Genomic DNA, 17009 nt, shown 5'->3' with positions numbered 1-17009 from the left:
TTAAAGAAAATAGGATCTTATTCCTGTACAGAGGAACATAAACAGGTAAGAACAGGTAAATGTGCAGTGCATCGTTTCACTATGATCCACGTGAGCAGCAGCTGTGACCTGTGGCCGAGCTGAAGGCGCGAGTGTATCTCAGACCGTGCACACAGGAGGATGATCCGCATCAAAGCTTTGCTCCCACAGTCGTGATGATGGCGTAGAGGGGTTTTCTGGGTGGGGTCCTCTGTGGCAGCGATGGCAAATGAGGCTTAAACTCAAACTCTGATTTATTTACAAAGCAGATTTAAAAACAACCCAGTTTGACCAAAGTGCTGCTGAGAGACGACCGAACGGATCAGAAGAAATAAAAGAGTAGAAACAAGAAATAAGTCAACATATACAGAGAAACGCACAAGAGACACAACGAGCAAATCAGACAGGACCGAATGTCATGGAGCCGAGATGAAGGTGGGACATGTAAATACAATGATCAGGGGGAGCGATGTGGCTGACCCAAAGGATGGAGAGGGTGTGCGTGCGTGTGTGTGTGTGTGTGTGTGTGCGTGTGAAAATAAATGAGTAACACCATAAATAACAACAACACCACATGTCAGGTTTTCCCCGACAGCAGGAGTCGGCCCTCAGGAAGCAGCATGTAAGAACCTCTTAATGTTTCTAACAGATAAACCAAACCGAGCCCGTTTTAACCCTTTAAACCCGTCACCGGTGATGGGTTAGCATTTATAGCAAGGGTGGGTAACTCCAGGCCTCGAGAGCCGGTGTCCTGCAGGTTTTAGATCTCACCCTGGGTCAGCACACCTGAATCACATGATTAGTTCATTACCAGGCCTCTGGAGAACGTCAGGACATGTTGAGGAGCTAATTTAGCCATTTAAATCAGCTGTGTTGGATCAAGGACACATCTAAACCTGCAGGACACCGGCCCTCGAGGCCTGGTTTAAAGAGTAAATTAGGTTAGGGTTTAAAGGGTTAAATAAAATATCTCCTTTTAGTTATTAATGAAAAAACTACAAATGAAGTGTAAAAATCGGAGACGTGTATGACCCCAGCTGTGATCTGTGGATGGTTGAAATGAATTAAACATTCAAAGTGGAAAATGTTCATTTCCTGTCCCAGAATACGAAATATTAAAAAATCGTTTTCGCAGACACAAAAATAAAGGTGGGCGTCAATAGGTTAGAGGTCATGACGACTTCATGGACAGAGGCTTCAGAAAGGTTGAGCTTGGATAGTTCACACTGTGGTGTGCTAACCCACTCTCCGTGTCGCCCACCACTCCCTGAGCTGTGCAAGTAAAATGTTTGCATTTGAAACTAGAAACGGACGAGTTTACAAACATGGATCTGCTCTAAAGGAGCGTTCGAGCTCGCGGCGTCAGCCTTTCGTGACGATTTCTTCCCAGCGAACGTGACTGAAACATGAACGTTTCCTCTTTCCACGTGAATTCTTCTTCTTATGGAACAAGAAATCTTGTTCTTGTCTCACAATGAAGGAATCAAACGCACATGAGACTAACAGGCTCTGTTAATACACTTGTAATCTCTTCACTTTCTTTTATTCTGTGCTGTGTTTCCAAAAACAATATAAACCAGTTCTTGTACACAAACTTCCTTTGGACGAATGTCCAACACGAACTTCCAGATGTTGTTGACGAAGTGGAGCCAGCAGACGGACACGTTATGCCTGCGACATCGGCACAACTTTCATTTTAGGACGATTCATCAAACGAGATTAGACGTGGAGAAAAGACGACGGTTACGAAATGTTTGCTGGTTGCTATCGTCAGTGACTCACAGATATTTCCCAGCCGTGGGTGGATGCTTCATCTTAGTGTGACATATTAAGTCGTTGCAGATGTGGCTGATGGGACTCGTTCTTTCAGACCCAGCAAGGCAAGGCAAGGCAAATTTATTTGTACAGCACAATTCAACAACAAGGTGATTCAAAGTGCTTTACAGAGACATTAGAAACAAAAACAAATAAAAAAGCAGCAGCATCTCCTTCTGAGGTTTGAGGACATCTGTTGTCCGACTGCCGTGTTCCCTACAGTAAAACTGGGCAGGGGCTTTTTAGGGAGGGGCTTATTTGTTTAAATTCAGTACAGTACCTGGAATAATATCAGTGGACTGTAACAGCTTTTTCATACCACAGGGGAAAGTTGCACTCTTTTTAAGCCCCGCCCATCGCAAGAAACTAAATGAAAGTTAGTAGTGCAGTCTTAAAAACAGAGTTGGATCGTTGCTTCTCGTAAAGGCTTCGTTCTTGTTGCTGAAGTCTGATTGGCTGCCTGCCGTCCCCATTTAAAACAATGATGCTCACAGTAACAACGTTTATTTCGGTGTTGGATGACTTTGTGATTGGACACGCTGGATGACGCTGTTGAGGCTGGACCAATCAGGTCGCCTCAAGCTGGGGCTTCTTTTAAGGCGACTGCTGAAAGACGAGTCTGCCTGCAGCTAAAAACACCTGGCAGCCTCGGGCAGCATGCTAATTATGTCTCACCTGGTTCTTTGTCACTGTGTGTGGGGGTGGAGCTTCTGGAGCCCCACCCACTGCGAACATCCTCGAACAACTTTGCTGTCATCCTCCGTCTGTTTTTTTGCTGCTCCTGAATGCAACACAGAGCCCCTCCCACCTGCCGCCACACTGTTAGCTGCTAAGCTGGCTAGCATTACCCAGCATGCCGTTCAGCGGCGTAATTTAGGAAATGTGCTGTGATGTTTCCCCTCGGTTGTGATTTATAATTATTTTTATGAATGTTTATGAGTCATGTGATCAGGACCGTGAGGGTGCAGAGGTTACACAGGGTCGCTTTAAAGGCTCTGAGCTGCCGGCAGGTCTTTAAACACATTGGTGCTGAACACCGCACCAATGCGCTGGTTTGTCTCCCGTCTTTGTTGGCGCTCTGCTGTGTTGTTGTAGTTCTGGGTGTAGCAGTCCTGTCTGCGTTCTCCTCGTGCTCAGCGTGTAGGTGGGTCAGGATGGCTGTGGAGTTAGAAAGTCACTGGCCTAAATAGACATCCAGGAGAGAGTGTGTGTGTGTGTGTGTGTGTGTGTGTGACTGTGTGTGTGACTGTGAGTGTGTGTGTGTGAGACTGTGTGTGTGTGTGTGTGTGTGTGTGTGTGTGTGTGTGAGACTGTGTGTGTGTGACTGTGTGTGTGTGTGTGCGTGTGTGTGACTGTGTGTGTGTGTGTGTGTGTGTGTGACTGTGTGTGTGACTGTGTGTGTGTGTGTGTGTGTGTGAGAGACTGTGTGTGTCTCTGGCAGCTGACTGCAGGCAGGTGGCTGTAGAGCAGGGCAGCACAGCCCCCAGAGTTTTACCCGCTAACCTGCATTTCCCCCTCACCTCGGTTGCTCCAGCTCTGGCCCGTGACCCGGCCGTGGACGCCGATCCAGGACCTGGCTGACCTCGAGCCTCTGCATCACAGCCGTTCCTCCCCCTCACTCTGTCTTCTCTGTTGTTCGCTACGAGAGCTGCTGGCCGCCTGCCCTCATTCTTTGTCTGAGCCACGCGGTGCAGGCGTGCAGGCAGCCGCTCCGTGGCCAGTAGATGGCGTTAGCGAGGAGGAAAAGCTGCTTCGCTTCTGCCTCTGACACTCCAGACAAAGAGAGCAGAGACAAAGGCAGAGCTGCTGGGACTGAGCAGCGGTTTGAAGGAACAGAGCAGATCTCTGTTGTAAAAATGAATGATTGTTATTTTGACTTTTATTGCTATAAAATATTCAGTTGCTTCTAAAACACTTCAGCTTCATGTTGATGGACTGAAAGTGACAGATGAGGAGTCAGTGATTTTATCTATTAAAGAAATGTGTGACAGACCTGTGCAAACAGGTGACTGTGGCTCAGGAGGCGGAGCCGCTCAGCTACTAACTGGCATGTTGCTGGTGTGACTCTGGCTCTATCAAAGGGTCCTTGGGCAGGACGCTGAACCTCGAGGTGCCCCGATGTTTCCATCTGAGTGTGCGTGGAAAAAAGCCGACCGAGGCTTGTAATAAGAAAAAGTATTTAAGTACCAGCACATTTACCATTAGATCAATGCAGGATTTGGCTGCTGCGGCCTTCAGGAAGTCAAAGATGATGTTTGCAGCGTTCTGTGACAGAGACGGCTCCTCATGTAGTCTCCTCTCCTGAACTCGACTACCTTCTTTCCTTCCTTCCTCATTTCCTAGTTCTACCAGCCAGCCCACTTCCCCGTGGTACGCGGCGAAACAAATACTCGTTTGTAATATGTTGCCAGATGTGATCATGAAGTTTGGCGGCTTATTCTTGGTCATCCAGGTCACCGTAATCCCGAATACTTCATTGGAGGGCAGCTTGACTTTATTTCGGTTCTTCCAAGCTGTTCCACCTCTCGGACACAGCTTGGAAGCATTTTCTCCAACGATGTGAAACGCCACATTCAGGGTCCGTCCCAGGACGAGTAATGACATCAGCGCTGTTAAAAAGATCCTGATCTTTAGAACTGAAACCTCTCAAATAAGAGGTGAAAGGTCATGTCAAAAAGAGTCCCCCCCATGCTTTGTGATCTCTCTCTGATGGATGCCCCTCCCTGATCATGTGGATTCCTCGTCCTGTTCTTCCTCCCCGCCGTCATCAGTGTGAACTGAACAAGCCGTCCTTTGGTACGCGGTGAAAAGAATACTTTGCCAGATGTGATCGGCCTCGGCGTGTAGCCACGTGCTCGGCTGTTGGCAGCAGCGAGGAGCCTCCATGTAGAGTTCGGGTCAGTTTGACAGAAGCTGTTGTGCCATGTTGAGTTTGAGGTGGTGAAACGTCAGAAGGACACCTGAAGGAACAGGTCGGACCTGAAGTCGGGTCGGCTTTTTGGTTGTTATGCCGTCGGTGGATTCTGGATGATCGCGCCTCAGATTCGGATGCCTGCAGAGCTCGGCACATCAAACAGGAAGCGTAGGCCGGGAGAAAAATCTGCTTTCTGACCTTTTTAGATTTAATTCCACAACTATTGAAAGTAGATGTGTTTTCTTTATGAAGCCAGCAGCTCTCCTGACATTTCAGCCTCCTCTTTTAAAAGACACATTTGTGAGTCATGAGTCTGTCTTGTTGGAGCTGAAGAGGAAATATGTAGTCTGGCTGTAAAATGAGATACAGCTAAGATCTCTGTGCAGTGGCTTTTTTCCCTTTTCTTCTTAAAATAGCCAGGACCCCAACTCCCTTTGGTGTAATAGCGAGGAACAACAAGCGTCTGAAAGCTCCGCCGAAGTGGAAAATAAAGGCTTTTAGGCTCATTGAGATGACTGATGCTGGCTCCGTGTGTCGTTCGTAAGGAATAACAGGAAGTTTCTTCAGCTCTGTCGTTTACCTTTCACAGATGCGCACATGTTAAAGCGTTTAACAGCGTGTTTGCTCTGAGATGTAATGTTTCTGGTCATTTCTGATGTATTGAGTGTTTAAACCTGAATGTGAGGAACAAATGTTCCGTTCTGTTGTTTGTGTCGTTCTCCTGCTGCCAGCTCGCCACATATTCTTGGCAGAAAGACAGGACTGCTGGAATAAAAGCTTTACACGCTACCTTCGGTGATTTGTTGCTGCCGCAATTTCTACAAATTACATTAAAGAAAAAAAATGTAGTGGGGGAAACGTCCCACTCTCCAAAATAGCTGCGCTTGTGTTTAATTTTCCTGAGTAATTAAGGAGCGTGAGCAGCGTTTCAGCTGCTGAGTGGTGGCAGCAGCAGTGGGGAAGAAGAACGATCGTCCAAATTAGGCCGTAATTTGTTAGTCAATGAGTTTGGTCAAGTTTGGGAGTGAGGGCTCAAGGTACCGAGACAAGCACCAGTGTGCTGCAGTTTCTACTGACTCTGTTTAGCTGCTGATTTCTGTCTTTATTCTCCGTCGTCCTGCTCACCGTAATCCCAAATACTTAATTCGAGGGCAGCTTGACTTTGTTTCGGTTCTTCCGAGATGTTCCACCTCTCACCTCTCGGACACAACTTGGAAGCATTTTCTCCAAACACAAAATCTTGGTGCATTTTTTTCTTCCTGGAATCTACCAGAGTAGCTTTGGATGACTGATGGTTGAAAATAATCCTTCTTTATCTTAAACTGGGACTCGGGACAATCCCTGCGCTCCTCCTCTGTCTCAAGGAAAACATTTTAGCTCCTGCCCCATTAAGCCAACTGTCTTCTAATTGGCTGCCCCTCACAAACAGAAGGTTGAAAGGTGGGTTCATGGAGCTTCTGTCTCCGTGACGTCGTGCAGATTCCAGAGTAGAAACGACGATGTAATGACAGTAACGCTATTATCAGCTGAGTAGAACTGAGGAAACTTCTCAGATGAGAGGTGAAAGGTCATGTCAAAAGGAGTCCCTCCCATGCTTTGTTTGTGATCTCTCTTTGATGGATGCCCCTCCCTCATCCTGTTAAAAGGGGGTTCTTCCTCCCCACCTGTGAGCTGACCAATCCTTGAGGATTTGGACACAGCTGATGATTTACACTTGATGCATGCATTGGGGGCAATTTGGGACCCTGAGGGATTGACCCCCTGACCTTCCAGGTGGCACACAAACCCTTATGTGAGCCGTCACTATCATTTGACAGCTAACCCAGGTTTGGATGGCAGCATCAGCCGTAATCTCACGTGTCCACAGTCCACTCCTGGTGCTCGTGTAAATCGATACAATGCCAGGATTAACGTATGAAAAGAGATCTTATGTGAGCCGTGTTGAATTTAAGGATTAATCCTTCCATGTTTACGTGTAGGCCCGCGATCAAATGGCATGAAGAACTGAGGGAGCAAAGTAAGGTATTGAATTTCCTCCGTGTTCAAAGTGAAGCTGAACTTCAAAGTAAAAGTATTATGTTGAACTTTCTATGCAGCAGAAAACATGTTTGGTGACAGCTGGACAAAACTCGACTGCTGCTCAGTTAACTCAAGTTTTTATGATCATATTTACAGATCTGCAGTGAAGCTGGCAGCAGACGTTTTCTTTAATAGATTTATAACCAAAGCACCCTCGAATGCAACGTGAGGAGTGGGCGGGGGGGCTCTCTCTCTCACACACACACACACACACACACACACACACACACACACACACACACACTCAGACGCACTAACGTTCAGTCGATCCCAGCTGAGTCATGACAAAGGTGTTTAGACGGTCACCGGGGAGCCTGTCAGAGTGGCGTCGTGAGGCCCACACAGACACCAGGTGAGCTGTGTCGCTGGGAGGTTGGAGAGTCAAGCATGGACTTTGTTTTTGTTCTGCAGCAGCTCCACACTTTGTAAAATGAATGATTTAATAGAAGGAAGAGTAGTAGTCCACTTTATATCAGAGCCAGTTTCTGTGAGTTCGTGTCTGATTTGGGCCGTACCAACTCCTGAGGGCAAAGCAGCTGCTAAATGTACTCAGCAGCTCATCTCTAAATGTGTGCGTCTGATGTTTGGTGTGGAGCAGGTGGTGCAAAGCGGGTACACCAGACCTTTTTGTTCCTCACTCTGCTGGGCCGTGCTGCCTGCAGCAGCCGGGAACAACCTCGTGAGAGGAGTGAGAGTGGACGGAAACATTACGAGTGCTTTCAAGTGGAGACGGCTTCCAACTCCCGTCCTGCACCTCCGGAGCAGGCGAAGAACAAAGCTCCTTCAAGGCTGCCACATGTGCACCTCTGGGATGCTTCCAGTCTTTCCCGGGAATACCTGATAACATGTAAACGAATCAATTTGCATGTTTCTGCGACACGGTTGCCTTCCAAGAGCCCGCCGTTAGGTCCCCGTGAGTTTTAACATCACATGATTCAGCTCTGCTTCTACAGTCTGCTGCCGGCGACGTTTACTTTGAGTAAACTAGCGAATGAATGCATGCGTGAGTCCACGGATCCACATGGATACTTGGATGCAGATTAGTGACTGTTTTTCACGAGAATGTCAGTTTGGTTTCTCTCTTGTGTTTCTGTGAGCGTGTGACCAGTTTAGTTAATCGGTCTACATCAGGATCAACTCCAGCAGGGAAACGTTCCTAAGTTGGGAAAAGCATCAGCTACTCGTAAAGGTTTTAAACAAATCTATCCACACTCAAAGGAATATTCATGGCAACATGCTGTCTTTAAGTAATCTGATAAAAAAGTAAAATAATCTTTTTTACGACCCCCTATCGAAGTCGAACGTTTTCCTTTCTTAGACGGTTTTTCATCTTTTTTCCATTTTAAAAATACATTTTTTAGCTCTATTAGAACAAAAACCTTGTTTTGCTCTCAGAAAATGGTTATAATGTATAAATATGCAGTGCAGCAGGGTTTCTTCCTCTCTGCTAATAATTGCATTGCAGCACCTCCCCAGCTGGAAATGATCCTGTATGAACAGAACTTTAGTGTCTTCCACAGCGCAGTGATTGTTTAATAGCTGCCACTGTCTGCCAGCACAAATACAGCTCAGCGCACGAGTTTCTGAGGACTCCTCAACATCCTCGCTCAAAGTTTTTTCACCGGAAGAAAGAAATGTCCCACAGTTACGTGTCAGATCCACAGCACACTCGTCCACGGGGCTAAATGTAGGCGTTCGGGGGGTTTATTAACCTGAAACCACCCACAGGTGCCGTAATGAGCAACCTCGGCTTTCACTCGTGTCTCGGCTTTCGTGAGTGTGTGTGCATATGCTGGGGTGAAAGTGTGTGGGCTACATGACGGCTCCCCGGCGACTCTGTCTGGACATGTTTCCTCATGACTCACCCAGAACCTGCTTATTTTCACCAAACATGGGTTTTTGACGGCTGAACGAAGACCGGATATTTTCAGCTGACGATCCAACTGTGGTTAAACTGAAGTCGGTCGTTCAGTGCTAAGATTAAAAAAAAAATTGCAGTAATACAAGAAAAATCATCATTAAAGTGCCTCATGATACCAGGGCGCGTATTCATACGTTAGACACGTCTGTATCTGCAGTAGGGCATCGTCACGGATTTCTGTAATCATTCGATTTTGACTCTGACAGTCAGAAATATTCTAATTCTGATCATTTATTCGTACATATCCAAATATATTTTATCTCTGTGCAAAGCTGACCCTTCATCAGAGCTGTGAGCATCACAGCTGAAGCGTTTGTGTCAAAGTAACTGAGGCTAAAACAGAAACACATGAAGGAGATTTTCCTGGTCTGACTTTTTCCTACAGATAACCTTAAAAATATTCTGCAGTCGATCAAAAATGGAAGAAAACCACGAATCAGCTTCTGAACCTGATGTTGCTGAAGTTACAGAGGTTTGATTAGAGACTCAGCTAAGAGTTTTGAGTTTGGCATCATTTTAAAAAGCTTATATTTCTGCACTGAACAGCAGAAATGAGGCTTTCTTGTTGGAGGTGATTTCTGGAAAAAAAAAACAGCGGCCGATAAGCAAGCAAATAATGCAGAAAACAGATTTTTGATGGGAAACTGTTCTTGAAAAACAGTGAGAGAGAAAACAAAAACAGCCAAAGTAAGAAACACTGACGATGTTGAGCAAACGTGGTTTGGATCTTCTTTTGCTGCTCGTTCAGTCAGTTTTGGTCAGAGTGATGAAACTGCAGCATCTGAATCTGTGAGCTGTCGGCTTTCAGCCTGATGGCGTGTCCGTGCCGGCGTGTCCGTGCCGGCGTGTCCGTGCCGGCATGTCCGTGCGGGTGAACGATCCACGCTCTGTGTTCACGTCTTTCTGCTCTCATTTGAGTTTTAGCTGGTGGATGGTTGTTGAAATAGTTTTGTGAGCTTTAACCTGAGATTCTGTCGTTTCTGGCAACGTTTCTATTTAAACTCTTTGTAGGATTTAATGAAGTGATGTCACGTTATTCAAGCTAAAATCGATTCTTTAGTGGACGATGTGAATAAAATGAGCGTTTGTGTTTTCACACTTTAAACACTGTGGGCTCTTTCAGATGCTTTATTTCAGGTAGGTGTGCCATAAAAAGTAAATCCAGGCCTACAAATGTCTTACAGTAAAATTCTGTTTTTATTTTGGATTTTTGGTTTGGTTTTTAACCTGTTGCCAGGGAGACCACAGACTAACGCCTTCCCACTCAACACAACGAAGCCTGCCACAGTGCCTCTAGAAGAAATTTGCCGTGGAACCATTCCTCTGCAGGATTTGTTTCCACGGGGACGAAATTTAACTTTAAATCTCAAAAATTTCAGCCTCAAGCGGAAGAGTTCACGTATCTCAGGGTTTTGTTCTTGAGGAGCGATCGACACACCGATCGATGCAGCCTCACATTTATAGTGTGAAGTTTGCAGTAATGATATTTGAGATTATTTAAAAAAATACTGTGAATGATGTTTCTTTGATGCTTGCAGCTTGTTGGCATCAGCCTTTGTAAGTGTAAGTAGATGGAGGGCGTTTTGCATCCTTTCCCACCGAGCTGCTGTCACTGATGACAGACTGCCTGATTCACAGAGTGGATGTATTAAAGCCAGCAGCAGCATTACGCTGCAATATTACTGACACAGCATAAATCAGATGTAAGCACAAACGTAGCCGGAGTTGTTTCTTTTTAAAGTAAAAGTATAAAATAACTGAACATTTAAGTAACTGTAAGTTTCTTATGTAGCACTTTATGCAAGCTGCCTCATTCACACGCACTGCAGTGGCTCCATCAGAGAGCAGCTCGGGTCAGTATCTCACCCAAGGACGTTTAGCATATAGACTGGAGCAGCCAGGAATCGAACCACCAACCTTGTGGCTAACAGCTGGCCTGCTCTACCTGCTGAGCTACGGCGACTACCAGGAGTTTTAGCTTTTACCGTTATAAGAATGAAACTGTGAGATATTTTTCCCTGGGGATCTTTTGTGTTTTGGATCAAGCTTCTAAAAGCTTCCGCCGTGCATCGGTAATTTCCATCCCCCGTTTGATCTTCCACACGGTGAGCAGCCAGCGAGCGCGTCGTCGGTCTACGTTTGCTGCTCGCCTCTCCTCGTTTGGAGCCCGGCTGCACTCCGTGCTGTGTTTTTGCTCCAAGTGGTTAAACATGTTGTCGAAGTAGCTCCAGGTCCAAGGCCGACACGTGGTCTCTCAGACACGGCTGGGCCTGTTGTGGCGCACTGAGGAGTGTAAAAGCACGGTGTTTCTGCCACAGTGACATTTTTATATTCCATAAAACACCGCTATGATGTGACGCAGCCCTGGTGGTTGGTCAGTTGTGGCGAGGTTCTGGAGGCGAGTCTGTGGATTTGCTGGTCGAGCTTGGTTCCTCTCCTGTGGCTGTGATCTGTGGGTTGTGACTGAAGGAACAAAGACATCAGCTGGCAGCAGTGAGCTTCCTCCGAAGGGCGCCTGAGCTCACCGCATAGTTTATGGTCATCTCATTCGTTGACATCACTGCAGCCTTGTCAGCGTTCATACTGGTGCTCGAAGGCACGCTGGAGTCACCGCGGTGTTCCCCTCAACGCCAGCCTCGCCGCTCAGAAAACAACATCACATCAGCATAGAAGTATGTTGGAGTATGAAAACGTCGCATCTTCTCAAGCTGCTCCAGCATCTCGGAGAATCTCTGAGCTCCTGAGATTTCACGAAATGACAGTAAAAAGTGACTTTGGAGCGCCTCGGCGCCCCCTGGGAGGAGCTGGAGGTGGTGGCTGAGGACGGGGAGGTCTTATTCTCTCTGCTGAAAATTAACATTTACCAAAATTTACATTTTGCATCTAATAATTTATAATTCTTCTCCATAAAACTCTTATTTAGTTGTAAATGATATGTGGTAAAGTGAAAAGGTGACTCATTTGATAAATACACCTGTCATGTCGGGAATCCAGATCATCGAGACGTGCTTTTCAGCTTTAGCGCCAGCAGTGTAATACAATAAAGTGTGTTATTTGGCCAGTGGTGCTGCTCCCCCTCGACAGCACACACACACACACACACACACACACACACACACACACACACACACACACACACACACACACACACACACACACACACACACAGCTCTCTGAAGCTTGAGTGGGACTTTCCAGTGTGAGGGAAATTCCATAGGATGTTAAGAGGGAGCAGATTTCCAAGCTCTGGCCTTGTACTTAATAAAACACAATCCACACTGAACATTTAACAATTTCCAGCCCCACATCATATTTATTGCTTTTCAATCTGCCATTTTTCCACCGCTCCAGCACTTCTCTCTGTTTTTTCTGAGGTGACAAAAACTAGGACGTAACTCGTGCCATAAGTTTGGCTCTGTGGAGCTCCCTTACAGTGAACTTCCTCTCCTACAGCCGTGTACGAGCCATACAGCATGTCCTGCTTCCTCATCTGATCCCGAAACGCTTCATTATTAATAAGAATATCAAATACACTCAGTGTAAAACAATCTGATGTGTCTTTCAAACATACCTTTAGTCGTCTCGACTGTTGAACTGCTATTTGACGTTTTTTCTTTCCTCAGTGACCAGAAATAAACGCATCAGAAAAGCTCTTCCAACGTCACTTCCTGCAAACCTTTTCGGACTCTCAGCGGTGACCTTAAGACTGAACTCATCCTGAGTATCGTGACAAATGTTTAACCTCTTTAACTGAAAGTGAAACCTCCATCAGGTCAACCCATGTAAGGCTCAGGTTTGGGTTTCTAGGCCTTTTTTAATGAAATTTCCACGTTTGGACCACCGAATTGGAAAAGCTCCTAACAGAAAAGCTGTGGTGCCAAAGCTTTGGGATTACATTTAAAGGGTAATTCTAGTTTCTGGAGGTTTGTCTATCAGCCTGTGGCTAAAACAAAACCCAATCTTAACACTAGAGGAGTCCCCAATGACCTGGCGGATGTTCAGAGGTTAATCACCGGGGAAGTCTGAAGTAATAGAAAGGAAGACTTCCTACATTCATCATTTGTCCAGCAAAAAATCCATAAAGTATTTTTAATGAGAAGTTAACAGCTGATTTGCTAGACTACTGCTGTGTCACCCTTTGAAGCCATAATTTCCGTTTTCCTTAAATGCATCGAATGAATTAATCCATAATTTTCTTCCACTTATCCAAAGCCAGGCCGCAGTTCCAGCAGGCTCAGCAGGTTATTCCAGACCTGCTTTAAAAGCGCAGCGTTTTCCAGGTCTTCCTGGGGGATCCTGAGGCGCTCCAACCCAGATGAGATATATAATCTCCCTCTTTCCCAGGGTCCCCTCACAGTTGGGTGTAGGGATGGGTACCGGTATCCGGTCCCATGATGGCACCAGTTCTGACATAAACGGTAGTAACCAGACAGAAAAGCAGCGCACATTTCGGTGCTTTATTTCGGTGCTTTTTTTTCCTGAGCTGTGATACACTTCTAGCCAATCATTTTACGTTTCCGAGGATAGTAGGCGGGCCCAGGTACGTATGTTCTTTTAGAGCAGAGCTACAGATTAAAAATGTCCAAGGCGAAGCGGTCAAAGTCTGGCTGTACTTCACAGCAAAAGATGCAAACTCAGCAGCAACAAGTGCTTTAAGCTGATACTGTGATACTGTCAAAGGAGGTAACACCAAGAATCTGATGAAACACCTGGCGACGCATAGCGTTTTTTTAAAAGCCGAGAAATGCGCCGTATTTGATAGCTTGCTGCGAGACCTCACACCGAGCGCATCTACTGCGGGTGTGGTGCCTGTTATCGGACCCTGAGTTAGCAACATCCCCCAAAAACCCGAAGAATAGAGTCCTGGCCCCTAGCCCTGCCAGTGTAGCAGAAATGATGAGGATGATGATGCAGCAGCAGCCGTTCTTCTCTGCGTGAGTAGCTTAATGTTGTTCGTGTGTAATTTACGTTGAGTAGGCTAACCACGTTATTACATTAATGCATGTAAGGTGAACTAGCAAACATCATCATAGCTACATGCGGCTGTCTTCTTGTTTGATGGCAGATGCTCCCTTCACCCTGGCCAAAAAGGCTAAAATGACCAAAGAAAAAGTGGAAAACAGTTAAACATGAGAGGTTTTTGGACAAAGTTTGTGTTTTTTCCATTGTTTAAGCACTGCTTCCAGCCAAGAGTGATACCATATATGCCCCATAGCTGCAGAAAAGGCTAACATTGTTATCTTTTTACAAAAAAAACAGCTGAACATGAGAGGTTTTTGGACCAATTTTGTGTTCTCCATTCTTTAAGCACCGTTTAAGCACCGGCACCGTTTCAAAAGTACCAGTTTGGCACCGGTATCGGATAAAACCTAAACGATACCCATCCCTAGTTGGGTGTTCCTGGAAGACCTCCAAAGGGAGGTGTCCTGATCCGATGCCTGAACAACCTCAGCCGAACTCGTGACCTATCTCTAACTGTGCTCAGTTATTGCAGGAAGTCATAAAGTCTTAGTTTGAGGTTTGATTTAGTTTATTTTCCAACACTGAACAACGTTTAGCACCAATGTGAGAAGCGCTCTTTAAACTGGTGCACAGCAACACATCTGCCAAGTCTATCCGATGAAATGAAAGACGCACGTCGCTTACAGCTGCTCAAAGCATCCTGTGCATGTGCTGAACCCTCGTTATGAAAGGAAGAGATCTTATTTCTGATTCAGAATCACCAAAGGTTTTTGCTGTCTCTGTCTTTCCTCATACATGCTCTTGATTTTCATTACATCACCTCTACCTCACTCACTGCAGTGTGGTGGGAGAGGATGAGGAAAAAATGCCATCTTTATATAACCAGAGTTGCAGCCAACTGTACTTGTGGTTGGAGGAAATGTCTTTAGGCTTGAATCATCCTGAGCTCTGCAGCCGGACGTATCCGGGCCTAGTCCCCGGGGGGCGGGGGTTGCGTTCTGGCAGCGCAGTCTCTCCTCAGGTTTGGTCAGGAACGGCTGCTGATCACTACAAATTCTTCAACTCGATCCAAGGCCATCAAAAATATTCTAAAGGGCTTCAGTATGTTGAATGAAGAGGTCGAAAGATCTCTACGTTCAGCCTAGAGCAGGACGTCATCTCCTGGTTTTCCCTTTATCTCGCCCTCCTGTTATCGTTCCATATGTACGAGCTGCAGGGGCTCTACATGGTCATTCAGAAATATCATCTGGTCTGGTGAAACCCACAGAAACCACAGTCTTCATCATTTCTAACCTCGCTGTTGCACACGGAATAAAAAACCCACTGCAGCGTGCCGTGGTGCAAAGCTACGGGACTGGGTGGGACTTTTTCCCAGCACAGGTACAGGTGTGAACGTTTTCAGGGCTTCCTGTATTGTTTATGCACGGAGGAAGATGCGATTGCAAAAATCAGAAAAATATGCTGCCTGCAACATTTTCCAGTAAACACTTCCCCATCCTAAAGAGCAGCAAAGAAGTCCAAATAATCCCTCAGTTCGTCCTGGTTGAATTGGACCTTTTCATACGTGCAGCCTTGAACTCCTGTGATGGAGGATCTGACATCTAAATGCCTTTGACCTGTTAGCTTTCTGCTACAAGGCCTGTGTTGGTCCCTGTGTGAGAATAGCTCGTGTTAGTTTATCTTCAGCTGCCCGCTGCTGTGATTTGCTGCTATATAAATAAAACTGCTGCTGACCCCAGGCTTCATTTGACTGGTCCTAACTGGCTGTCCCTCCCTGAGTTTGCCTGTTTCTTCCTGTTGAAAGGGAGTTTTTTGTTCCCACTGTCACCAAGTGCCTGCTCACAGAGGGCCGTCTGATTGTTGGGGTCTTATCTGTATGGCTTTATAATACAAAGCACCTGACTGTTGTTGAGATTTGATGCTGTAGAAACTGAATTGAAGTGAACTGATGATGATGATAATGGAAGGAGAGCCTCAGTGCATGCAGCGCTCACCTCCTTTTCCTCTCTTTCATTTTTAACATTCAGTAACTGCATGAAGTTTGTTAAGTTGGTGAATAGTTGTGTTCAATGATTGAGATTGCAGTTATGGACCAGAGTAATTGCGGTGACTGTAATCGAGCAGGCCTGTTTTCCAGCAGTGACGACGCATCAGGAGCTGCGTGAGGAATGAAAACCTCGGACGCTGTGCAGAGGTGCGCCGCTGCCCGTGCATTTCAACTCTGATGAAAGTCTCTGTGTTTGCTGCTCTGCTGCTGCGTTGAGTGTCTGCAACAGCGCTTGTTGGCTTATCTGGTCCTTTTAGTTCTTTCTTTTTTTCATCTTTTATTGTTCTTTGTTGGTTTTGAAGGCCTCCGGGGATCAAGTCACCTTAAAGTAATTATAGTGTCGAGTTACACGAGAGGCAGCCAGCGGTGTCCTGCAGTCAGCCAGCTCTTAGCCTTGTGTCTGGGTGTACACCCTCTGTACACAAAGCCACATATTTTTCTTCAAAACTGAGACGAGTGTGAGAAAATGACCCCGGGCTGTCGTTTTACTTATTAAAACAGTTTGGGAACTGAACTTTAAAGACGGTTGTTTGTATCTACGTTTAAATCTTGTTAGGATGCCATTCTTTACCAAGATCGGTAGTTTTAGTGTGAATCATAGACAAACAGGCCGATCACCCTCAGGCTGTGCAGGAGAATTAAGTCATTGCAGGACTGGTGCCAGCTGCAAACAGGGCTCGCTTTATTCTGGATTATTCTGGCATGAACTTCATAGCGAGATCATCAGAACTGCTCTGTCAGTTTGGGGCACAAGCTCCGCCCCTTTTTGACTAAAAGGAAATGTTGGCATTAAAACTAATTTCATAAGAATTGAAGAGCTAGTTTATGCTCACAGTTCAAATGTTGACGTCAACGAGACAAAAACGGGTCCTTTCCTGACTCTCGGTCGACTCGTTGGTCCGTCTGCAGCCGTCGAGTCTGCACCGTGTTACCGAGGCCGTCCTGCAGCAGGGCAGTAAATGGCAGGCTGTGCTGCAGGCTGGATGTGCTCGCTCAGGCAGCACATACGATAAATTGGAATCGATACAGAGAAGATTAGCATGGCCCCTGCGCAAGGATGACACGCAAAATCGTGAAGCGGTTCCACATTTTGATGAACGCTCACTTTCCTCAGGTTACGGTTACAGTATCTGTTGTTTCTGTATTTTTTACTGATTCTGTACAGAGATGAACTTGTTTAAATATTTTTGGGAAACATTCATTTGGTTCAAACTAAAGTTGTGCAGTTCTTCAAAGCGCTGCACAAAGTTGTG

The 17009-nt window shown here is 46.0% G+C and overlaps 1 protein-coding gene and 1 non-coding gene across 2 annotated transcripts in view; both read left to right on the top strand.

Moving 5' to 3' along the window:
* efl1 (elongation factor like GTPase 1) overlaps window positions 1–17009 on the top strand; it is a 72994-nt gene that overhangs the window by 27619 nt on the left and 28366 nt on the right. The window lies entirely within an intron of this gene.
* On the top strand, window positions 16742–16848 carry LOC113028091 (U6 spliceosomal RNA). The gene has a single exon (XR_003273190.1). It is a non-coding gene; the product is annotated as a U6 spliceosomal RNA (small nuclear RNA).

Source organism: Astatotilapia calliptera, chromosome 1 (genome assembly GCF_900246225.1).
Source record: "Astatotilapia calliptera chromosome 1, fAstCal1.2, whole genome shotgun sequence".
Taxonomy (NCBI): domain Eukaryota; kingdom Metazoa; phylum Chordata; class Actinopteri; order Cichliformes; family Cichlidae; genus Astatotilapia; species Astatotilapia calliptera.
This window is presented reverse-complemented; position numbering and strand designations above follow the sequence as displayed.